Here is a 26,214-nt window from a genome sequence, read left to right on the forward strand (position 1 = left end):
TTCGAGATTCACTTGATCTCATTTATCTATATCTAATATATGATTCATTCTTACTCTGAACCAGAGCCTCAATATCTTTATTCCTCCAGTGTTCCCTCCTCTTATCAGCATTACCTTCACACTAACAGGAACATCACACCTCCAAACTCTCGTTATCTCACTTCTGAAAGCTTCACTCTTGCCGGCCGTCCCTTGAGCTGCAAACAGTCTACTCCAATCAACTCTTGAAAGATTTTGTCTCATACTATCAAAATTTGCCCTAGTTCAATTAAGAACTTTAACTTATATATAATGCCAATCCTTTCCGTAGATATTTTAAACTAATCGAATTATGACCCCAGCCCCAAAAAGCTCCCCTACTAACCATTCAGTCACTTGCCCTGCCTTATATCACAAGAGTAGGTCAGGTTTGCTCCTTCTGTGAGAGTTACATCTGTATATTAATGAAGAAAATTAACTTTAGCACTTACCAAATTCCTCACCATCCAAGCTCTTAAGACCATGGCTGTCCCACTTTATGTTTGGAAGGTTAAAATTTGTGATTATTACAATCCTATTATTCTTACGTATAAATAAGATCTCTCCACATATTTGTTACTCAATTTCACTCTGACTACTGGGGGGACTATTACAATTGCATCAAAATAATCATGCCCTTCTTATTTCTGAGTTCCATCCACATAGCTTCACTGGACCATCCCTCAGAAATACCTTGTGTTAGAACAGCAGTAATGTCTCACCACAAGAAAAATTGACTCCAATCTCCTTCTAGCTCTTCCTACTTCTGCCGTACCTTTGATGGTGGGAGGGGCTTTGAACATAAATTATTCAATTTACTGGTGATAGTTAGTAGCTGAAAATAAAGATACTATGGGGGACTTGGGTGATGGGAAATAAAAGGTTACATTGTGTGGAAGGAAAATTCTGGATATAAACAAGAATTTTAAAAAACGAACTCCACTCTGTCTGCCCAGGTCTTCCCTACACCGCTGTACCTCCAGAGTACTTTCCTTTTATTTTGATGAGTTCAAGTTAATCTCACCCGCTGTTTTGTACTTGCCAACCATTTGTTAACGAGTGTTTGCTGTTTCAGAATGTAGGTTGCCTTATCGTGTACGTTCTCAGAGTTCAGTGTTTGGAGTCCTTGTTGTTCCAACCTGTGCTTTGGTCTCTAATGCAAAATTACAGCAAAATATTAACAGCAATTTAAGGTAAAATGTTAGGATATTGGAAGAACAGCATAGAGCATCAAGTTTGACAGAGGGGTTGTGGGAAAGGACGTGGAAAGCTGCAGGGTTTCCAGAACTTCTGATCTCTGCCTTCTCTGATCGAAATCAACCTGTGATTGATCATTTTTGAGGATTGTTATTCATTAATATCGGTGTGTCAGCTAGATCTCCATCTCAGGGAGGGGTGACGTGCTTCTTTGTTTTGTGATGACCTCAGGGGAACATACAACAGTAAGGGGGTAAACCCAAAGGGGGTGAAGGAGCAGAGGATCCTCCGTGTGAATGTGCACAAATCAGGGAATGGACCATGACACGTGGACAGAAGAGCAAATAAACCCTACTTCATCAATAACACCGCAGAGAACAAACACAAAGCAATTATGTTACACTGAAATCAAACAGTCTCTTGTCTCACCTGGAATATTGCAGCTAGTTTCAGGTGCCACATTTTTGACAAAATGCGAAGTTATGAGATTGGGTGCGTGACTGATTCACAACACTGTTCCCGGGATGATACACCTCACCAACTCTGAGAAATTGAGAATGTTCTCCTCTGCTGATAGTTTCCAGACTCTGTGAACAGTTGCTGTGATTGGTTCTCAATTCCGTCTTGCGTCATATAGATCCCAATGGCTGAATATTTCAGGGACTCATGAGCTCTGCCTTGCCTGATCAACATCGACATCTGATTTATTATTTTTGAGGGTTGCTGTTCAGTAATATCCCTGTATCAGATAGATCCCAGTCTCATTCCCTGGGATTTGACAGGTGTGGTGTGTCAAATAGATCCCAGGAATTCTGCTCCATGAGATTTATGTGTGAGAAAATCTCCAGTTCTGAGAATCCGCCCTTGGATTGTGCACATGTTGCTGTCTGACTACCTGACTGAGCGTTGACATTTTTGGCTGATGAATGTTTCGTTGTGCGTTTTAGGTGGTGAGTTATGCATTACTAACCCAGGCTGTCCGGACATTGGGAGTACATGTAGTTTAGATGGTGTAGAGTAAACTTTCAAACTCCTTTGCCTGCCTTTTATAGGCTTCTGGTGGAGCAAATCTCCTAATTTGTATCATTACGTGACCCGAGGCCGTGACCCTTGGTGCATAAGAGGAAATGTTCTCTAATCATTCTGCCTCTGGAGTGTTCCATCAGGCATATCGTGTGAAAGATGTATTTACATTAGTGGGCGGCATGGCAGCGCAACATTAAACTAAATGACTGGATGAAACACAACCAAACAGAACAAGTGAAAGTATTGGCTGGGAAAGGAGTAGGATGTGGAAAAATGTATGATTACTGACTGGCCTTGAAGAAAGAATGAAGCAAACTCAAGGTTACTGCATATTCATTCGAGATTTATTAACCATTTCAGAAAGCATTTTCATCCAAAAAGTTGATGTAAAAGCTAACAGAAGTGAATATAATGGCTGGATGCCACATTGAGACGAGAACACATGCGCTGTGAGGTGGGAATTTTCTGTACATCAGTAACAGTCACAAGAAAGGGAATACAAAGGCTGATCAGAAAGGGTAGGCAACCATTCTGAGTAAGGAACAAATAAAAACAAAACAAATGGGCTTCAAACAACAGGGAAGCTACAAATTCTTCCAACCACAACCATCTCAAAGATATCAAAGTAAAAACAAAAATCCATCAATAATTGTCTCAGTTACACACTGATAAACTGAAGTGATCTCACTGTTAGAGTCAGCAACAGGACAGATTGTAGATTGGGAATTCAGAGACCTTGATAAGCAGATCAGGAAAATCAAAGGGGTCCACAATTCATTCACTTAACCTGGAAAAGAAAGATAAAGCAATGACGCAGATATTTATGATCAGGGACTTTCAGATTTAATGTTTATTCAATGGCACACTTAGAGATTTCACAAAACAGATTGGGCTGCTTGGCGTGAGAAAGATGTGATTATTCTCACCTTCACCAGAGTGACGGCAGCGCTGTAGAAAATACTCAGGAAGAACAAGGTGATGAACGTGGAAGCAGTTGTCCAGATGTTGCTGTTATCATCCTCATAGTCTTCAATCCAAGTGCGATTTATTGAATCTATGAATATAAAGCCGAGAGAACGCATTTAGATCGTTTATTGATCCAGATCGATCTATGTGCATCCAAGTCATGTAATTAGAGACCATTACATCTTCATAAAGCAGTCAGGTATTTCTCAAGTGTGACTCTTATCTGTATCCATCAGTGCATTATTGACTCTCAGCAAGAAATTACAAATACGAACTGCACATGTTCTTTCTTCATTGTCCATGTCAGAACGTTTTAAATTATTTTTCTTTTAATCTATTATTTCAGGATGCTATTATTTGAGGAATACTTATTAGAATGATTATTTTAATTATATCATTATATTTTAAATATAGGCTGTGACAGCACTTTAGTTGAAAATTGTGGCCATCACTGAATAAAAGTTCAAATGTGATTCTCACCTTTATGTATTGGTGACCAATTGCTTGGCAAATCGTGAATATAAGTGACATCACAGTCAGGACATTGCTTCACATTTTTGTTTGTAGGATCTGTATATTGAGGAATAAGTTTTTGTACATGTGTCCCTTAATTTATTTGACCTACTGCTTGGTGTGTTTGGTTTCCCTTTAATGTTTGTGTATGTGGTTATGAGAGTCTCTTACTTCACTCTTGCCCATGTTGGAGTCTGTGCATGAATAAACATATTCCTGTTCCTTTACTGCTGGTGTGCTCATGTGGTTGTGCACCGAAATTTTGGTCTGTTCACATTGTGTAAGCATCATCATGCTAATATGCCATTTTGTTGCTGCCTATGCTTATCTTGTAATGTCTTTGTGAGTGTTCACTTTTCATGAGTGCTATCTAAAATGTGTGCTTATGTGTCTGTTTCAGGTCCTTAATGTTTATGCTTAATAAATGTTAGCATGCAATGTTATGTTTTGATGGATGTTTATATTTATATGATGATGTTTGCTTGTGTGGCAATCTTTCCCAAACCATCTCCTGAGAAGCTTGTTTGTGTTACTGTGTGTGGATGCTTGCTGATGCTTGTGCCCATTATCCTTATTTAATAAACGCCCCTCTATTGGTTGATCTATGCACTTGTGTGTCTGCATGTGAGACTCTGAATTTGTGTGTACGTGTGACATTGTATACATGCTGATCAATGTGGTTTAAAAATAACTAATTAAGCTGCCTCTGTCATTGTATGTTTGTGATTCTGAAAATGGGGAAATAATAATATTAATATTTATCTCTGTGCACTTACGTGCCTGTATGAGTTGACATGTGGGAGGACATTTTTCGGAATTTGTATCTGTGTGTTCATGCGTGTATGTCTGTACGCATTGTGCTGTATGAATGTATATGTATTCATGCCCATTTGTGTGTTACCGTGTGTCTATATTTCTCATGGTTATGTGTGAGTACCCCTGTTCATTTGTGCAAATAATTTTCTTTCGGTGTATGTGAGTTTTTGTATGAGCTTAGGTGAGTGTTCAAGTACCACTTGCATGTGTGGCTCTGTGCGAGTATGCGTGTGTGACATCTTATCTATATGCACGTTTGAGTGTGCACATAAATATGTGTCTTTAGGTGAGAGCCCATATATGTGTCATTACGTGTGTATTTGCGATCATCTCTCTGTATCTGTTCTTATACCAGACTGCAATTTTTATTATTCTAATTTATTGTTCTAATTTTAATGGATTGCCCATAATTAGATTTGACCTTGGTGTTGTAGGAAACATTTCCCATCATCGTGGAGAGATAAGCGTTTTATGAGCAACTCTTCTGTTGCAGTGATAGAATTTCTGTCTCTGAGAGAAAAGGCGTGAGTTCAAATCCCCACTGCCCCAGAGATAACATTTCTGAATATGTTTATTAGAAAATGTCTACTTGTGTTCTGTATGTGAAACAAAATGATATCAGGTATTCGAATAACAGTAGAGGAAAGTATTGCGAGGATGATTCAGGAGAAGAGTGAAAGTAGCAGGGTGGTTGTTATGGGGGACTTTAACATCCCAGGGATTGACGGGGAAAGCTATAGCTTGAGTTCGTTAGATGGGTCGGTGTTTGTCCAATGTGTGGAGGAGGGTTTCCTGACACAATATGTGGACAGGCCAACAAGAGGTGAGGCCATACTGGATTTGGTTCTAGGTAATGAACCAGGCCAGGTGTTAGACTTGGACGTAGGTGAACACTTCGGGGACAGTGACCACAACTCAGTGACTTTTACGTTAGTGATGGAGAGGGATAAGTGTGCACTGCAGGGCAAGAGTTATAGCTGGGGGCAGGGAAATTATGATGCGGTGAGGCATGACTTAGGATGCGTGGATTGGAAAAATAGGCTTCAAGAGAAGAACACAAATGATATGTGGAGATTGTTCAAGGAACAGCTATTGGGTGTCCTTGATAAGTATGTACCAGTCAGGCAGGGAGTAAAGGTTCTTGTGAGGGAGCTGTGGTTTAATAAGGAATTGGAATCCCTTGTGAAAGGGAAGAGGGCGGCCTATGTAAAGATGAGGCGTGAAGGTTCAGTTGGGGCGATTGAGAGTTATAAGGTAGCCAGGAAGGATCTAAAGAGAGAGCTAAGAGCAGCGAGAAGGGGACATGAAAAGTCCTTAGTTGGTAGGATTAGGGAAAACCCAAAGGCTTTCGATAGGTATGTCATGAATAAAAGGATGACTAGGGTAGGTATCGGTCCAGTCAAGGATAGTAGTGGGAAGTTGTGCGTGGAGGCGGAGGAGATTGGAGAGACACTAAATCAATACTTTTCGTCAGTATTCACTCAGGAACAGGACACTATTGCTGATGTGAATAGTGAGTCACAAGTGATTAGAATGGATGGCCTTGAGGTATGTAGGGAAGAAGTCTGGGGAATACTGGAAAGGATGAAAATAGATAAGTCCCCTGGGCCTGATGGCATTTATCCTCGGATCCTCTGGGAAGCTCGGGAGGAGATAGCAGAGCCATTGGCCTTGATTTTTATGTCACCATTGTCTACGGGAATAGTGCCAGAAGACTGGAGGATAGCGAATGTGGTCCCCTTGTTCAAGAAGGGGAGTAGGGATAGCCCGAGTAACTATAGGCCAGTGAGTCTCACTTCTGTTGTGGGCAAAGTCTTAGAGAGAATTGTAAGGGATAGGATTTATGAACATCTGGATAGCAATAATGTGATCAAGGATAGTCAGCATGGTTTTGTGAAGGGAAGGTCATGCCTCACAAACCTTATTGAGTTCTTTGAGAAGGTGACTAAGGAGGTGGACGAGGGTAAAGCGGTAGATGTGGTGTATATGGATTTTAGCAAGGCATTCAATAAAGTATCCCATGGTAGGCTAAAGCAAAAACTACAGAGGTATGGCATTGAGGGTGCATTAGAGGTTTGGATTAGGAATTGGCTGGCTGGAAGGAGACAGAGGGTAGTAGTTGATGGAATAGGTTCATTTTGGAGTGCAGTTACTAGCGGTGTTCCACAAGGATCTGTTTTGGGACCATTGATATTTGTCATCTTTATAAATGATCTCGAGGAGGGGCTTGAAAGCTGGGTGAGCAAGTTTGCGGATGACACGAAATTCGGTGGAGTTGTGGACAGCGAAGAAGGATGTGGCAGGTTACAGCGGGATATAGATAAGTTGCAGAGCTGGGCAGAAAGGTGGCAAATGGAGTTCAATGTAGCTAAGTGTGAAGTAATTCACTTTGGTAGGAGTAACAAGAAGATGGATTACTGGGCTAATGGTAGGCGACTTGGTAGTGTGGATGAGCAGAGGGATCTTGGTGTCCATGTACACAGATCTCTGAAAGTTGCCACCCAGGTAAATAGAGTTGTGAAGAAGGCATATGGTGTACTGGACTTTATTGGAAGAGGAATTGAGTTCCAGAGTCCTGAGGTCATGTTGCAGTTGTATAAGACTCTGGTGCGGCCTCATCTGGAGTATTGTGTGCAGTTTTGGTCGCCATACTATAGGAAGGATGTGGAGGCATTGGAACGAGTGCAGAGGAGGTTTACCAGGATGTTGCCTGGCATGGTAGGAAGATCATGAGGAAAGGCTGAGGCACTCGGGGCTGTTCTTATTGGAGAAAAGAAGGTTTAGGGGAGATTTATAGAGGTGTACAAGATGATTAGGGGTTTAGATAGGGTAGACACTGAGAACCTTTTTCTGTTAATGGAGTCAGCTGTTACTAGGGGACAGTTTTAAATTAAGGGGTGGTAGGTATAGGACAGATGTGAGGGGTAGATTCTTTACTCAGCGGGTTGTGAGTTCATGGAATGCCCTGCCAGTAGCAGTGGAGAACTGTCCCTCTTTATGGTCATTTAAGAGGGCATTGGATAAGCATATGGAGGTTATTGGGCTAGTGTAGGTTAGGTAGACTTTGGTCGGCGCAACATCGAGGGCCGAAGGGCCTGTACTGCGCTGTATTTTTCTATGTTCTATGTTCTAATTGATCCCATGTGCTCCAGAAAACTGAGACAAAACTATGGAATTCAAACCGGGACAATGCAAACACCAGTTTTGGATTATGGGAATCGATGTTAATCATTTGTTAACAGAGCCAAGCGTGTCCAACATGTTTCAAAGGTATTATTTTGCATGGAAATGTTCAATCTTTGGACAGTAAGCAAGAAGCTGACTGTTCCTGTTAGTAACGGGGTTACATTACAGAGGACATCAACCATGAAAACTCTGCACAGGGAGCAAGAGGACAGACCATTCATCGTTCCCCTCCCCTCTGCTCCACGACAACTTATCTGTCGATTCTCTTTGGTGTGAAAGTGAAGATACATTCTGTCAACTCATGCGCTGGCGCAAGATCCCTGGCAGTTCCCCAGAAACAAAGGTTACATTCAAACTGTTCTGCACTCTTTACGATTGGTATGTTCCAATCAAATTTAATTTTAAAGTGTCTTAAATTTACATTTCCAATTGGTGCAATGTGGCAGTTGAAAACTGACATGAATTTTGTTAGAATGTCCAATCAGGGGAATCAAGAACACCAAGTTCAAACCTCGTGCTCTACCCTTGACATAAAATGGACAGTGTCAGATTTTGTCACAGAGGGATTTAGGATGGATAAGGTACTTGGTGGAATCCTGCAATGAGTGAGCTTTACTCTGTCTCTGACCCAGGGTGTATCTGAGCAGAGAACATTAACTGCACAAGACCCTTGTCCTAGACCTGTTAATAACCCACTTTAACTACACCGATGTAATGTAAGTCAGAGTGAGAAACAACTCATTCAGTATTTACCTCACAACTGGAGGGAAAAGAAACTTTATTACTTCTGTTGAATTATTAAATGCAACTTTGAGATTTTTATTGACATGAATTAACAGTGTCCATCAGTGCAAGTGAAATGTTTACGAAACTCGGTTTACCGCTGGATTTATCGACTGTTCTGTTGAATATCTTCAATGGAATCGCTTCATGTCCCACCACACAGGAGTAAGAAGCACCGCTGACCCACTCCTCCGCTGTAATGGATAACAGGCTGTAGATGAAGAAGGAAGTGTTGTCACTCTCCGCCATCACCTCGGTGTTCTTGTAGTTACTGGGATTCACCGGCTTGTCATTGTTTGTCCACTTGACGAAGATCTCTCGGGGGGAGAAACCTCTCACTAAACAGGTGAGGGAGAGAAACCTCTGAGCGGAGATTTCTTCTGTTGGTGGCAGGAGGACCGACACTGATGGCTCCAGCGGATTAATCACTGCAGAATATTTGAGACAAATATAAATCAACCAAAAGCATCCTGAACCAATATCACAATTACACTAAATATTAAAATACGTCATTTTAAATTTGGGATTTATTCACTTTCCTTTTCTAAAGGAGCAGTATGGTACACATTCTGTTCAGTAAAAAAAGTAAAGTGAAAGTTGCCTCCATGTTTCCAGCCCACAACAAGGGCATTCTGTCCAACTGTCATTGCTGATGGTGACATCACAACCCAGGTTTCTTCCCACCTTATCTGACTTAATCAGAATACAATATCCTTTGGTCCATCTTTTTCTTAATCAGCTACTTAGCTATCCTGCCTTCAGATGCATCATTAATGCTCCCAGCGGTGTTTGTTCATTACCAATCAAAGCCTGCCATTGATGTAACTGGATCTGGATTCCACATGGGATGCTTTGTGTTTTAATCTCACCGCTCACCTTTCTCCTTGTGGATGGAGTCTCTCAGCGGAGTCGGTAGATTCTGATGGTACACCACACATTCAAAAGTAACGCCACTCAGCCAGGCTTCAGTAGAAATGTCTAATTTGCTGATCATGCTGTCGGGATTCTGTCCAGGCTGGTCAGCAATCTCGGATTTCAGAGGCTTCTTTTCTTGTTTCCAGGTCACGTTGACTCCAGAAGGAAGATTGGACACAACGCAGGTTAACGTCACCGTCGCCTCCAGTAAGACTTGTTCTACTGGCGGTGGGAGGATTTTAACGGTGTGTGGGTGGCACTCGGTATCTTCTATGAAACAAAAATCAAAGTCAATGAAAAATGCCCCTTTATGATACAAACACCCAATCTTCAGATTACTTCTTCACAGGGTGAAGACACCACCTTCAAAATGGCAACTCCAACCATTGCTGAAACGATGCTTACTATTGTTGATATATTTTGATTTGTGAATGCATTTGTGATTACCTATGACATACCCTGTGTCATTATTCCTAAAGAACACTGGCTTTGTAACAAGTGACACCTGTGAAAAAAGTAAAATCATCGAAGATACCATTATGTAACCCATGGAATTACCTTTCTTTCAGAGTTTGTCTCTCACTTAAGACCATCTATTGATACTTGTGACAAGAGTAATCTGAATATAATGAGTTCAATTCCATGTTCATAACCCTTAGATGTAAGTGCTGCTGGTCACGCTGACTGCTAAATCACAGCCCAAATTTCGGACAAATTATAATAAATAATAATTATTCTCTTTGCAGAGTTCTAAAGTGTTACAGGAGCGGTGAATATCCATGGAAATTCTGTTCATTATATTTAACGTGATCAAAAATACTTTGCGTTATTGGTGTGATGTCATTCTCTAATTTATGTCATTGTTCCTCGTGGGCTGCGTTTGGAGTAGATCTGAAAACAAGGCACTGAGTACAGCATTGGATATCGAGAAGGACACCCATCTCCTTAAGTCTACCCCTCCATTCAGTTCGTTCATGACTGGTCCGTACTTTCACTTTATTTACCAAGCTGCATTTTTTAAATTTCTTCATAGAGCAGGGGAGAAAAAAAACAAACAAAAACGTCTTAAATTAATCTACAAACGTGATGGAAATGTACACTAATATTACAGACATCCACTACCCACTGTGTAAACATCACCACCCCAAACCAGGCTAAATCAGCCTGTCTCGAGTTCCTCGTTCATTCATCCCTATTGTAGCATTCTTACCAGAATTTATTCTCCTCCCTCATCCACTACTTACAGAGAGCATCTTAAAGAAGCTCAGTGAGACCACGTTTATCCCAGTTCATCAAATGTGATACCCACTTGGTCTGTGGTCTGATCCCATAAATGTAGTTAAAGAGCTCAGTACCAGATAAAAATCGATGTCGTACAATGTCCAAGGCCAACAGGTCATTCCTGATCAGGGAATGAAGCATTGAACGCATTCTGATTTACTTTCAAGTAAGGGTCACTGCATATTTTAACCACGTCATTTTGAGACCACATCATCATAAGATAGAGGATCAGAATAAGGCTGTTCGGCCAATCCAGAGTTTAGGTCAGAATGATGCTGGAAAAGCACAGCAGGTCAAGCAGCATCCGACGAGCAGGAAAACCGACGTTTCGGGCTAAAGCCATTCTACTGTCTTCTCCCCACACGAAACAAGAGCCGAACTATCTCTGGCTTGAATATACACAATGGCCTGGTCTCCACAGCCCTCTGCAGCAACAAGTTCCACAGATTCATCACCCTCTGGCTGAAGAAATTCCTCCCCATCTCAGTTCTAAACGGTGCCCCTTTGACCCTGAGACTGTGCCCTTAGGTCCTAGTCTCGCCTACCAGTCAAAACGTCTATTCCACGTTCACTCGACCTCAGTCTCTCAGTATTTTTTATGTTTCAATTAGATATCTCTCCAATATTCCCCTCCACCCCCAAACTTATCCTTGAAGCCACTACCAGGCAAGGATTCAGCACTCTGAATGCCTCTCCCAGCAAGGTCAGGCAACAAACTATTTAACAAAGCTCACTGTCTATATATCTATCTTCAACAGAGAGGAAACATGCTTTTCTGACTTGCCAAAATGTTGAATTATGAGCAATGCTAATGTAACACTCAAACCGAAATGAGATACGTGACATGTGGGGAAACGAGAAGCTGTACCTTGCTGTTTACTACGCCTGATAAATTAGTGTGTTTGATTCACATCAGAGTTCAGAGTGATTTGTAGCTCTCTCAGTATGTGTCTCTTACCCTGGAGTGCGGTGATGTTTTTACTTTGAATGTTGTCTTCATGAGTGACCTGGCAGGTATAGACTGCGCTGTTGTACCATTCACCATAAGGGACCATCAGCCGACTCGTCACCGAGAAGTTCCCGTTCGCCTCACACACGGGAGACATGAAGAAGCCAGAATCCAAGAGTCGGCCATTTTTCAACCAACTCACGGAGATTGACTTCGGATGGAAATCGATGATTGAACAGACAATGGTTGCAAACTTGCTGCTTGCGATTTCTTCACTGGAGCTCACAGTTAGGAGAAGAGTTGGTGGGAGAGGACCTCTACCTTTAGGAAACACATCGCATAAATTATCTGATGAATTTCATAACAAATACAATCAGTTCTCATATATCAAGGTTTCTTGTGGTTAATGGATACAAGAATCATAATTGTGCAGAGTGCTGGAGAAGCTGGGATCCACACAGAAAGATCATCAGGACAATGTGAAAGGCTAAAATTATAGGACACAGCAAGGGAGTCAAGGAGGCATAGAAACTGTAGACCGGTAACATCAGAAGGGAGATAGCAACGTTGGATGGTATTCGTTTTAATGACAGAGTCTGATGAACAAGGCAGATGAATTACCGCCATAAATGAGGAAATGATGCGGTTGCTATCACGGAGACATATTGAGAGATGGGCAGGAGTGGCTATTCAATATTCCAGGATTTAGTGCCTTCAGGCGAGACAGGGAAAGATGGAAAAGGATAGGGGCGGGGGTTTGCGGCACAGAATGTTGCTTCTGTCACAATTCTGACAAGAGTATTTTAGGCTGTAAATAGAAATGAAATAATGGATACCTCCTCGAACAAAGGCAAATGGACAGTACCTCAAAACCAAAATCCAGCAAACATCACTACTGGGAGAACACGATAGACCGTACTATAGGTCCAAAAGACCAAGTGCAAATACATGGGCAAATTTCAGAGAAATGTAAATTAAATAGGGGATTGAGAAAAGAGGTTTTTAACTTCCTCAGAATAGGCTTGGATATTCATTGTGTCAAAAGTTGAGAGGGAGCACAATTCTGAAAATGCCCCCAGGAGAATATTTTAACAAAGTATGTGTTAATACAGAGAATTTTAATCCAGACCTTGCAAGAAAGGGGTGAACCTGGACTTAACTTTTGGAAATGAAGTCGACCCAGTGGGTAAAACATCAATGGTGGTGCACTTTGCAGACAGTGATCGTAAATCAGTTGGATTTCAGATTGTACTGCAACGGAATAGAAATTGTCCCAAAGTTCTGAAAAGGGGAAGGACAATTTTAGTAAGATCAGGTAATGACTTAACCAGAGTGGATTGGAAGCTGACACTTATTGGTAAATCTGAGTCAGAGCAGTGTGACACATTTAAGAAAGAGATAGGAAAATCACAGGGAGGACATTTCCCAGGAACCCACTGAATGGGACCAAGAATGTAGCGGGCTCTGGACACCAAAGGGCATGGAGGGTGAGATAAAGAGAAACAAGGGAGGCTTCCGGTCTATACTGAAATCTCAAAACAATAGAAATTAGTCTGGAGTACAGAACGTGCAAGGGGGAGTTTGAAAGACAAAGGAATTAGAAGAGCAAAGGGGACCATGAGAAAATAATAGCAGTCAAAATAAAGGAAAATATTTTTAAAAGTTACAGGCTCATTCATAATAAAAGAATGATTCGGGAAACAGTAATGCCCATTAAGTGTTATTATTGGAGTGGAGCCGGAGGATTAGGTTGTGGTCAAAATGAATGTGTTGTGTCAGTGTTCACTAGTAAGACGGACAATGTGGGGACAGAAATCATGGAGGGGTGTTGTGATGTACTTTCAGAAATTAGGACACATGATGTGATCTTCTGTGTTGTCTTGATGAATGAAAAGTGGTTATATTTCCAGGGCAGATGAAAAGTATACCAAGCGGTTGAGCGATGCAAAGGATGAAATAGTTGGGTCGCTGACAATAATTTAGAATTACTGCCTGGCCACAGCAGTTGTGCCAAGTGAGTGTAGATCAGCCAACGTTGCACTGTTACGCAGGACAAAGTAAGGGGTAAATAATGAAAACACAGATCTGTCAAGCTAGTCACAGTGGTAGGGAAACTATTGAAAAGTGAAATTAGTCTTCATTTGGAAGATAAATCAACAATTTTCAGCACGGTTTTATTGAGAGAAAGTCATGTGTAACAATTTGATAGTAGTTTTCAGAGAGATAACTCGATGTACAGATGATAGCAATAATCAGAGCCAATGGGATCCGAGTTAATTTGACAGATTGGATCTCGAACTGGCTGAGTGATGGGAGCAGGGGATAATAGTCATCGGGTATCTGCGTGACTGGAAATCTATGTCTCCTGGTGTTCTGTAGGGATTGGTGTTGATTTCCATGTTATTTCTCTGACATACCAATGATTGAGACTCAAATTTAGGAGGATTAACCAGTGAATTCACAGATGAAATGAAAACTGTCATGTTGGTAAGTCATGAGCATTATGACTTTAGATTGCAGGAGGATATAAAAGAGTTGGTTGTATGTGAAGAGAAGTTGCAAATGGAAATTATTCTGGATAAATGTAAGGTGATGGAATTCGGCAGAAGAATCTGTGAGGTATGACATTTTGAATGGTGGAACCCTGGAAAGGCCTGAGGATCTTTGGTGCATGTACCCACCGATCCCCTATAGTACTGTGTCGTCTGGATAAAGAGACTAAGAAGGTGGGAGGATATTTGCTTTTATTAGCCTAGACATTGACAATGAAGAATAGGGAGATGATACTGGAACTTAAATAGAACACTGGTTAGGCCATATTGAAGCGTTGTGTGCATGTTATCGAAGGAATGTGATTACATTACACTGAAGGCAGTATTGATGAGATTTGCCAGGATCTTGCCTGGGTTGGAGGGTTTTAGTTATGAAACTAGATGAGATAGACAGGGGTTTTCCTTGGAGCAGAGGAGAGTTAGGGAGAAGATTATCATGATGTCTAGAATTATTTTAGGCATAGACTGGGTAAACTGGATCAAACCTTTCCCCTTGATGGAGAGATCAATGCCTCAGGGGCACAGGGTGAAGGTAAGGCCAGGAGGTTCCAAGTGGATCTCAGGGGAAAACAAAATCAAACAGAGGGTGGTGTTAGCCTGGAGCTCAGCACCTATAAGTCATGTAGAAACTGAGCCCCTCATAATAAGTATGAAGTATTGAGATGCATCCTTGCAAGGGCAAGTCACACAAGGCAATGGATCATGTGCTGGCACATGGGACTGGAATAGTTAGGTGGCTGTTATTGACAGGCGTAAACTGGATGGATCAAAGGGCCTTTTTTCCTGTGCTGTATAAGGTGATTCTGTGAAAATGGTTATAAATAATGCCTTATTCATATTAATCCCAGATGCTCTGTTTATCTCAGTTCCCACAATACGTACCACATGGCATTTCTTTGCTCTTGTGTGAGTGTGACCCGCTGTGTTCAACCTCACAGTAGATTTTGCTGGGGCAATCTACCGCTGACCCGGGCAGGGTTAACTGGCTGCTCAGGGTGTAGGTTCCCTTCTTGTTTCTCACTGATGGGTAAGTCTTCAATCCATCCGTGATTAGCTCCCCACCTTTCTTCCAGGTTACCTTGGTGACGTCAGGGGAATAGTCCATCACCAAACAACCAAAGATTGTCGAATCGGTGTTGTGCCCCTCACAGGAGGAGACCAGGCCATAAAGCGTGGGGGGAGATGGTGTCTCTACAATAGAATGACCAATTGAGCATGTTAGTTTCTGTTAATTTGACCTTATCAGTTACTCAAATGTATCCTCAGCTGTAACCGTTTGCCAGTATGCTCCCGCTGAAGTCTACAGCATAACTGGAGTTTATTTTTGTTTCCTACCAGTTGCTGATCATGATCATTGGTTCCCTCTTTAGGAACATGCCCTCGACCTTGAACATTGCCATATCATTTAGGAAGAAGAACATCCTGATCCCACCCCAGGAACTGTTTGAAGATCTCACCAACTGACACTTTCATTGGATTGCTGTGAAGAGCAGAGAAGTTTCACAAAATACAAACCAAGGAAATGCAGATTCATTGAAATTCTACAGTGTAGACAAACAGGCCATTTGGCCCAACAAGTCCACACCCACCCTCTGAAAAGAAACACATCCAGACCCATTCCCCTACCCTATTATGCTACAGTTAACCCTGACTAATGCACCTAACCTCCCAATCACTGAACACAACATTTGCAATTTCCCCAGCTTGTACATCTTTGGACTGTGGAAGAAAATGCAGACAGATGTGGGGAGGAAGTGCCAACTCCACAGACAGTCACCCAAGGCTGGAATGGAACCCGAGTCCCTAGCACTGTGAGGCAGCAGCGCTAACCACGGAACCAGCATGCCGCCCCACTAGGTACCCTGCTGCTGGAAATACCCAACAGCTGGCAGTACCCCCGGAGAGAAATCAGAGTGAATCATAGAACATAGAACAGTACAGCGCAGTACAGGCCCTTTGGCCCTCGATGTTGCGCTGCTCTGACATACTAATATGAAGCCCATCCCACCTACACTATTCCATGTACATCCATAAGCCTGTCCAATGACAACTTAAATGTATTTAAACTTGGCAAATCTACGCCCGTTGCAGGTAAAGCATTCCATACACTTACTACTCAATGAGTAAAGAAACTACCTCTGCCATCTGTCTTATACCTATCTCCCCTCACTTTAAAGTTGTGTCCCCTCGTGTTTGCCGTCCCCATACTTGGAAATCAGGTCCAGTGAGCCTTCCTCACTTATCACTGCAAGGCAGAATGTTCTCTCTGGGAGGAAGGTCACTGCAGCAGCAGCAGCAGCAGCAGCAGCAGCACAGGCAGGAGCTGAGCACTGGGACGGGGAGGATGGCTGTCACGGCTGAACTCAGGCCAATTGGCTGGAAGTTGAAACATCTCATTTACAATGATCTGAATTCTGGAGGCCTCTGAAAAATGGAGGACCATTAAGGTTCAGAGACTTTGGAGAGTTACAGCTGAGTATTTACGTAAATATGATTTGAGAAATGAACAAGTAATCTTTAACTTTAATAACTATCAAACTGATACGCAGTTCACCACCAAACCTCATCTCTCAGACTAACCACTGCACTTACTCTGCCTAGACCTAAATTTCCACTCACATTGACAAACCCTACCCTGCTATACACCCATTCATGCCCGGAACACACAACCCCTATCACACAAAACACATCCAAGGCAATCCATATTGGTAGTGTAGCTGAGCAGAGAGATCTCGGTGCCCATGTACATAGATCCCTAAAGGTTGCCAGCCAGTTTGATAGAGTTGTTAAGAAGGCATACTTTGTGCTGGCTTTCATCGATAGAGGGACTGAGTTTCAGAACCATGAGGTTAGGTTGCAGCTGTACAAAACTCTGGTGTGGCTACACTTGGAGTATTGTGTACTGTTCTGGTCACCACATTATAGAGAGAATGTGGAAGCTTTGGAAGAGTTCAGAGGAGGTTTACCAGGATGTTGTTTGGTATGGCGGGAAGGTTTAATGAGGAAAGGATGAGGGTCTTGAGGCTGTTTTTGTTTGAGAGAAGAAGGTTGAGAGGTGACTTAATTGAGACATAAAAGATAAACAGAGGGTGGACAGTGAAAGTTTTTTTCCTTGAATAGTGATGGCTAGCAGGAGAGGACATAGATGACAGATGTCAGAGGTTGTTTCTTTACTCAGAGAGTAGTAGGGCCATGGAACGCACTGCCTGCAACAATAGTACACTCGCCAACTTTAAGGGCATTTAAAAGGTCATTGGATAAACATATGGATGAAAATGGAATAGTGTAGGATAGATAGGCTTCAGATTGGTTCCACAGGTCAGCGCAACATCGAGGGCTGAAGGACCTGTACTGCACTGTAATGTTCTATATTCTATATTCCAGATGGACATATGATCTCAATCCCTTTCAGTCATTTACACTCCTGCCATCCTGCACCTGGCCCATAGCGAATCTGGCCCTGACTGGACCTGGCACCATCATTTTCACAACCTCTGACAAAAGCCCACTACCCAAGACATGACCTCAGCCCTTGATCACTGATCTCTCATCTTACCCAAGACAACCTGTGCACATTGCATCCTAGCTCCGCTGGCATCTGTGCTTTACAACCTACCATTTTGCCAGACTTCGAGCTTTGCATTTTGACAACACGTCCACCTGTCACTTCATTCCAGTGACCTTCCACCCCTGAAACATCCTGGCACTCTGCCCACCTCTACACTAACCAGCCTGCCATCCTGCCCACCTCTCCATAAACCAGCCTGGCAAAGACAGACCTCCTGCATTTCAGCTCAAACTACCCCTCACCTACCAAGCACAATTCAACCAAATTATCCTGTGACCATTACCATTTACCTTGATGCCACCTTTTGCCAGACAGAGTGCACACAAGCTTACCCAGCAGCCAGCCAACCAGCTTCCCATCCCAAACTCTCCCACATGCCCAATCTAGCCCCTCACTTGCTCACCACCTTCCAACTTTAAGCCTCCTCCACCATAAAGTCAGTGAGACATAAAGTCGTACAGCACAGAAACAGTTCCTTTGGTCCAGCCCAGCCATGCTGACCAGAGTTCCCAAATTAAACTCATTCCACTTGCCTGCCTTTGGCCCATATCCATCCAGACCGATCCAGTTCCTGCAGCTGTTCAAATGTCTTCTCAATGTGGGACCGATCTCTGCACTTCCCGCTTCCTCTGGCAGTTCATTCCAATGTTTTGGACAGTTACAACATGAAGCCCTAACTCCTGCACTCAGTGCTCTGACCAATGAAGGTACATGCGCCAAACACCTTCAACACACTAGGTACTTGAGACAACGCTTTCAAGAATCGATGAGTCTTGAATCTATGAATTTCTGTGGTGGAGAATTCCAAAAGCATTCACCATTCTTTTGTTGAAGTCAGGTTCAATGTTATCGAGTGTTGGGAAGACTGGTGAGCAGCAAGATTAATGATGATCCCATGAATGGAATAGCCTTCTAGAGAGGCCGAGATGCCTTCTTCAGCTTCCATTTTGCATGCTGACATGTCCCTTCGGCAGCATGTTCCAAACTTGTGATCCTTGAGGATAAGGGCACACATGCATGTAAAGCTTTCCTCCAAATCAGACTTCAACTTGACTCTCAACTATTTCCCTGCCCGTTTCCTTTTCCTCAATCACAGCCATGGGACTCACTTCCTAACAGCGCTGTGAATGTGCTAATACCACACAAACTTCAGCAATTCAAATAGACTGATGACAACTGGTTTCTCAAGGCGATATAAAAAGTCTGACACTTCCACACCTGTCTAGAGATTCAAACAACCACTGGAAGAATTGAAAATTATTTGAGGCATTTGTGTGTCTACACAAGATGACATGGTTTCCTTTTTTTAAAAGTCACACAACACCAGGTTATAGTCCAACAGGTTTAATTGGAAGCGACGCTCCACTATCACCTGATAAAGGAGCGTTGCTCCGAAAGCTAGTGTGCTTCCAATTAAACCTGTTGGACTATAACCTGCTGTTGTGTGATTTTTAACTTTATACACCCCAGACCAACACCGGCACCTCCAAATCATGGCTTCTTTTTGTGTGATTTGACTGTGTTTTCACTGAATGAACAGAGCTATTTCTTAATCATATAATAGGAATGAAGCTTCCCTCATTTTTAGCAACTGCTGAAAATGTGTTGCTGGAAAAGCGCAGCAGGTCAGGCAGCATCCAAGGAGCAGGCAGTATCCAAGGAGCCCTTCCTGAAGAAGGGCTCATGCCCAAAACGTCAATTCTCCTGCTCCTTGGATGCTGCCTGACCTGCTGCGCTTTTCCAGCAACACATTTTCAGCTCTGATCTCCAGCATCTGCAGTCCTCACTTTCTCCTCATTTTTATCAAGGCAATCACACATTATATTTCTTGATTCCAGGGAAGTATAGTGTTAAATTAATGAAATATGATGATTGGGATGTTTCAATTGGAAATTGTCAGAGATTTAAAGTTTACTTTCATGAGCAATTATTTCCAGCCTCATTGTGTCACAGTACTCACAGGAATGTCTTTCAGAAATGGTGTCTCCCTTTGTTATGGGCAGTCGAATCAGTAAATCTGGGATAATCTTTGCTTGTTAAATAAAGGTGTTAAAGAGTTTTAGCCAAGGGAGACCTGTGGATTGAGCTCACAGATGCACCATGATCTAAGTAAGTGGTGGAACAGCTCGAGGGGCTGAGTGCCCTCCTCTTGTTCCTACCTTCCTATCATTGTGTCATTCATTAAGCTAGCACTGGCCGTGAATACTTTTTATTAAAATATTTCAACAAATTAATTGTTTCACACATGCTTTAAAAAAAACTTGTTGATTATTTTGAACGGGATCATTGACATTCTCAATTTGAATGATCAAAATAACTTCCACCCAATGACAGCAGCCACTGCACTCTGCAGTGTGTTGTTACTTCATAATAGTTTCTTGTGAAACTACAGCTCGAGATCAGGGCACTCAAATTCAATAATATCTCTGAACATTCGCAATTTGTTCAAATGCGTCTTTTCTCTGAAGAACGTGTTTAATCGAACAGAACTTTTTTCAATGAAACAACAAACTTTAAATGCTAGAAAACCAAAATAAAGACAGAAACTTCTGAAGAAACTCAGCAGGTCTAGCAGCTCCTGTGGAGAGAAGGCAAGGTTAACCTTTCGCATCCAAAGACCCCCTCTTCACCAAATTGTTTTCATGTTTTTGGCACAACAGCTCACACCCGTTGAGATAAACAGTGATTACGTTGGCTTGACTCCTGTTGGAAACAGAATTCTTAGCAGAGGTACTGGATGGTCTGAGACAGCAATGGAAGACCAACTGAAAAGCTATCACCATCTGCTGCAAGTGTTGGATTCAGCAGAACCCTCACCGTACTGAACTATCAAATTCAGCTACAGCACTGGTTTAATATAAAGTAAAACAGCCTCAGCATAATCTCATCAAATATACTTTGAAAATGATTCATTCGGGATTAGTTATAAATGATATTGTTAGAACAGCAAGTCAAAAGCTGGGATTTCTTTGAGCACTTACTCCATTAACCCCATCTCGCGATGCCCAAAAGCTTGTGAACAAATATTGATCTGGAAAAAGTGCTAACCACCAAAATTCTGTTTAATATCTAAGAGACACAAGTCAGGACAGCGATTGAATAGATTTCACTAGCCTCTGTGAGTGGAATTCCAACAAACACCCAAACATCTCAATCTGCTTTCTTGCATTGAAGTAACCTGATAAGAGATGGTGTTACATACCTCTCTAACAGGTTGTAAGTGAACACAGACCACCTGGCACAGAATCAGGGACCCTACTATAACTTCACAACAGACCTGAACACAATGAGCTCGACACTATCACGGAGAACATAGCCCACCTGTTTTGACAGTACATAAACCATGTTAGTTATTAACACCTTCCAACAATCAGGGATTGTTCCAGAATGTTTGTACAATGAAAGTAACATTTCAACATTTATCCAAGAATACTTTGACAGCAGCTCCAAATTGTTCAAACTCTATGGGAACTACAGAGCAATAAAACTCGGAATTGCATTGCCACTGTCACTGGATTCCACCCTCGAACTCTCTTCCTCTTTCCCCTGTGAATGTTGCTGCACCAGACGGTCTACTGAGTTTGAAAAAGTTTAAAATGTTTTGAAGTGTACTATGACCGTTGCCAGTGACATTTAAAGCTGATAATAGGTTTTCAAATAATAAGATGCAAAAAAAATTCTGATTCTACATTGTGCCACGAAACATCTCCTGCATAACTGAGGCACAAAGAAAATATGCAACATATTTCCCTCTGCCTCGCTCAAATATCTCTTGTTGCCAACAACCAATTTCAAAACTCTTGCTATCTGCCTTTTGTTCCTGAAACGTTCATTCTGATTGGAACAACTTAGTCAGGGCTCTCAATTCTGAGGCACCTATTGCATTTCTGGCAGATAAAAGTGGTTTTGAAGCGCGAGATGAAATTGAACTGTCTGAGATTCAGGTATCCGAACTGGACAATTTACAAATGGTCAGGACCGTTGACAAGTTAGTCAGAGATAGCACTGAAACAAACTGTACAACAGACTTAATCCTAGAGGATACATTGCTCAACTCCTCACGTCAAATATATTCACTCTAAGTGAATATTCATCAGAAGAACTAACCAGTGGATTAATGTGAACGAGAATGTGTTCACAATGAACATAAATAACCACTGAATTACTAAACTTAATAAGTCATTGCATTTAACAAAATTATTGAGGTGGGAAATATCGCCAATTAAAGCACAGATCTGGAGGAAATGGGTTATTCTCTAAATTATTTTTACATATTTTTAAAATGTTCCTTGAACTGTGGAGATTTTGCATGCACTGCATAAACAATACTGCATTCCAGTGTGGAAAGCATTTCTGTTGAAGGAATTAGGGCAAGGTTATTTTCTTTTTAACTGCTTTTAATGAACTAAAATGTTTAAAAAGGTGTGAATTGAAAACATGCTTCTGTCTGGAGTTGCCCACTTTAACGGATGTCTAAGTAAATGTGGCACTGCTGCCTCACAGATCCAGGTACCCAGGCTCGGTTCCAGCCTCGGGTGACTGCCTATGTGGAGTTTACACAATCTCACCTGTGTCTGTGTGGATTTCCTCCCACAATCCAAAGATGTGCAAGTCAGGTGAACTGGTCATGCTATATTGTCCATAGTGTTAGGTGCATTAGTCAGGGGTAAATATAGGGTAGGGGAATGGGTCTGGGTGGGTTACTCTTCAGAGGGTCGGTGCGGTCTTGTTGGGCCAAATGGCCCGATGAAGAACGGTGAAGATTAATCCTTAATTATTTATTTTAAGTAAAAATGGCGCCTGAAGGTATCTGTTTTCCCTTCATTTCTAAAACCTTTGCGATTTGCCTTTCACTTAATAATAGGCTTTATGAAATTTTAACTCGCATGCTGATTGCATTGAATGAGGAAAGAGCAGTTCACTGTCACCAACCGTGTTAACATTGCAAAAACAATGTAGAAACCAGAAACAGTTTCCCAAATATAACACATTTAATGTTACCCAAGCACAGTCCCTCCTCAACAGATCAACGATCACCAGATCACAACACGGTGTGTTTGCAGCAGAACTAGCTCTGCAAACATTTTCAACAGAACCAAGAACATGATGTAACCTCACAAAAAAAACAAACTGAAGTCTAACAAAGCTGCTCAGAATCAAACAAACTAATGATTAAATTGAATAGAAATAACAAGTCATAACAGCAACCTTGTTGGTGAGGGGACTTAACACTTAAAACTGTAACGTTTCTGGCAATAGTTCAAATTATTTCCAACCTGCACACCCTTCCTGATCATGACAATCTTGTGCAGTGCACAGTAGAGTGGGGTTGAAGGCATATATTGATTAATCACTTCATGGTCAAAACAAAATTACTGAATGGACAAATATTACCACATTATAATTTTAAGTTAGTTTCAATTATGTAATCTGATCAATTCTGCAGTTTCAGATTTTAGTCCCAAATTTTAATTTGAATGAGGCTACTCAAAACAAAATTCAGTTAGTTTACAATTAGAACTGAGTTTTTTTTTAAAGTCAATGCATTAAAAACTCGTATTTTTTCATTTCTCACACTTCCGGGTTTCTGCCTTAAGTTGTTTTTCAGACCGTTACAAATGGATGTAATATTTTCAATCAAGCAGAGAAAAATGTGTCATATAAGTTTAACAAATGCAGAAATGATTCATGAAAAACAAAAGAACTTCACAAATATTGGTAATGAAAAGTACTCCAGAGAGTCAATCTCCTCACCAGAAAGAAAACACCAATTCAGAAAGCATGAAAACGCAGATCAATTTCACAAACTGAATAAGAATCCAATCAACTCAATTCAACAGAATCAAGGAAAATAAAATCAGAATCCAATCAACTCAAAACAACAGATTTGAATGAAACATCATCAGAATCCAACCAATTCAATTCAACAGAATCAAATAAAACAATTTCAAAAGCCAATCAACACAATTCAACAAAATCAAGTAAAAACAAAGTCAGAATCCAATCAACACAGTTCAACCCAATCAACTAAAACAAAGCCAAAATCCAATCAACTCAATTCAACAGAATCAAGTAAAACAAACTCAGAATCTAATCAAGAGAATGCAATATAGCACCGTAAGAAACTTTATGACAGTTTCTAACCTGCTTGTCATCAACAAAATTAACAAAATAAATGAGATAATATAATCATGGGAAGAACATATATTCAAGAAATGAATAATGATATTTTAGCATATTTTAGTCATGTTTGGTAATATCTTGAACATCTTTGAATTCTTAGGGTTTGTTGTTGATAATAAAACTCACAGTCAGGGTGTCACTGACATTAAACATTATTTATAGCTGACTGATTAAGAGACATGAGGTGTTTCAAGTAACCCAGCCACATAGAATGTCCATCTGATCAAAAAAAAAGAGATACACCGAGCAGCTGACTCCATCACCACCATTTTAACTATTTGCTGAGCCTTAACTGAAGTCTATAATCAGTCTGAACAAAAATCAATCCGAAACAAACCAAACTCAGCACAGAATCTGAGTTTCATTTAATTCAGAAATTAGTCACATGAATAGAAAGTTTTTAAAAAGTCACTAAGAAAGTTCAAAGTTCTTACCTGAAGTCACAGTCACCATGGTCCCTTGGCCCCAGTACTCAAGATACCCCAGCTATATCACTGTGAGACACGTTGTGTCAAATACTATGACAGACTGTAAACTGTAAAATGCAGATAATTTCTTCACTTCCTAGAAAGCAATGATTCAGACTCCTCTAAAAATGATTTGGTGCGTTATTTCAGCTTTTACTATTCATTGTATTTTGAAAGCTTGGAATACTTTTCCAGGTTTGGTCTGCATTTAACTTGACAATCAACACGAAGAAGGTAGAAAATAATTATACATTTGTACAAACTAGCCCGACTGGATTGTGTTTAAATTGCATCTCACATTATTTCTCGCTCCTGCCACGGTAGAAATCACCAATTTGAGATAAATCCTTGTCAGTGGTTATTGTATGAGGATGTCGCTGTGCACAACATTGTGACCCGCTGTCTCTTGCACAGTAATAGATGGCGGTGTCTTCGATCTTCAGGTTCCCCATGTCCAACGCGAAAATATTGTTTGAAGTGTCTTTGGACGCAGTAAATCGATTCTTAATTGCTGGTGCATAGTTATTGCTGGATGAACTATAGTAGTACAGCAGCCACTCCAGACCCTGGCCGGGAACCTGGCGGACCCAGTACATGCTGTGGCTGCTGAGATCGAACCCGCTGGTTTTACAGGTCAGTTTCAGGCTGCCTGAGGGACGGCCAGTCTCTGCCTCTGGCTGGGTCAAAACAATCTCCGAGTGGACACCTTTAAAAAAGACAAGAAATAAACCATGAGCATTAATGCAGATGAAATGATGCCTGAGTCTTTTACATTCCTGAGGTAGACTAACATTGAAACAGTAACAAAGACAGACTTGAACAAAAAAACACTCACATGATAAGAAAGTCAGTAATAAACTGAGAAAAATTGTCGACACAATCATTCTGATAACTTCTGGGAAGCGGTTCTGTCAAGATCTTTCTAAACAAAGCCGATCCCGGAGTGTTGAATTACGGTCCAGTGCCTAGGATTTATATGGCCATCGGAAAGGGCAGGCTTACAGCTTCCGCCTGTTGGTTTCCTGCTGGAGGCTGAGACTGGATCCTGGTCTCAGCTTGCACAGCCCCAACACATGGGCTCATGTATTTCCCAGGTTACGCTTAAACATGGATATATACACATCTTGGGATATTTATTTTGCTGAATAGCTTCTTTGGGAGTGTTTTTTTTAAATGGTGGAAGTAAAATTGAGTAGCTTCAGGTCTGTTTCACATGATAGTTGCAAGTATTTTGTTTTTAAAAAATTCATTCGAAAGTTAGCTCCCTTTATTTCTACATTCATTCACAAGCAGATAAAACTAAAATCAAAGTTCAAACGTATTCCTAGCTAGTAAAACAATTGAGCTTTTATTTCCCAGGACACTGCCAGTCTCTGTCCCACTACAAAATAACATGTAATTCATACTAAACATTTCAAAATTCAATTTAGGCAACTGAATACAGAGCGTGTCCAAAGTGATTATATTCAGAATATTCAATTAGAAGTTAACTCCCTTTAATTCTACATTCCACCACAAGCAGATAAAGCTAAAAAGAACTTTAATCATATTATTAACCAACAAAATGAGTGACTTTATTTTTGCTGTCACTCAAAGTCTCTCTCACTTTACAAAATAACATCCCATTTCTAATCTGCGTTTCTAAATTCCATTTAGGCAACCTAATATGGAGCAGGTCTAAAGTGATTATGTTCGGAATGTGAGTGGATGTCACTAAACAGCTTGGACCCGGAGATTAGAAGCACCTCCTTACATTGCAGAATGTCTCTCCTTGCATCTTTTTTTTCAAATTGC

At 41.2% G+C, this 26,214-nt stretch overlaps 1 pseudogene; it reads right to left on the reverse strand.

The window, feature by feature from the left end:
* Positions 1 to 2,684: 2,684 nt before the first annotated feature.
* Positions 2,685 to 25,388, reverse strand: LOC132808821 (Ig heavy chain C region, membrane-bound form-like; annotated as a pseudogene).
* Between the last annotated feature and the right edge of the window lie 826 nt (positions 25,389 to 26,214).

The sequence above is a fragment of the Hemiscyllium ocellatum genome (genome assembly GCF_020745735.1).
Source record: "Hemiscyllium ocellatum isolate sHemOce1 chromosome 40 unlocalized genomic scaffold, sHemOce1.pat.X.cur. SUPER_40_unloc_12, whole genome shotgun sequence".
Taxonomy (NCBI): Eukaryota; Metazoa; Chordata; class Chondrichthyes; order Orectolobiformes; family Hemiscylliidae; genus Hemiscyllium; species Hemiscyllium ocellatum.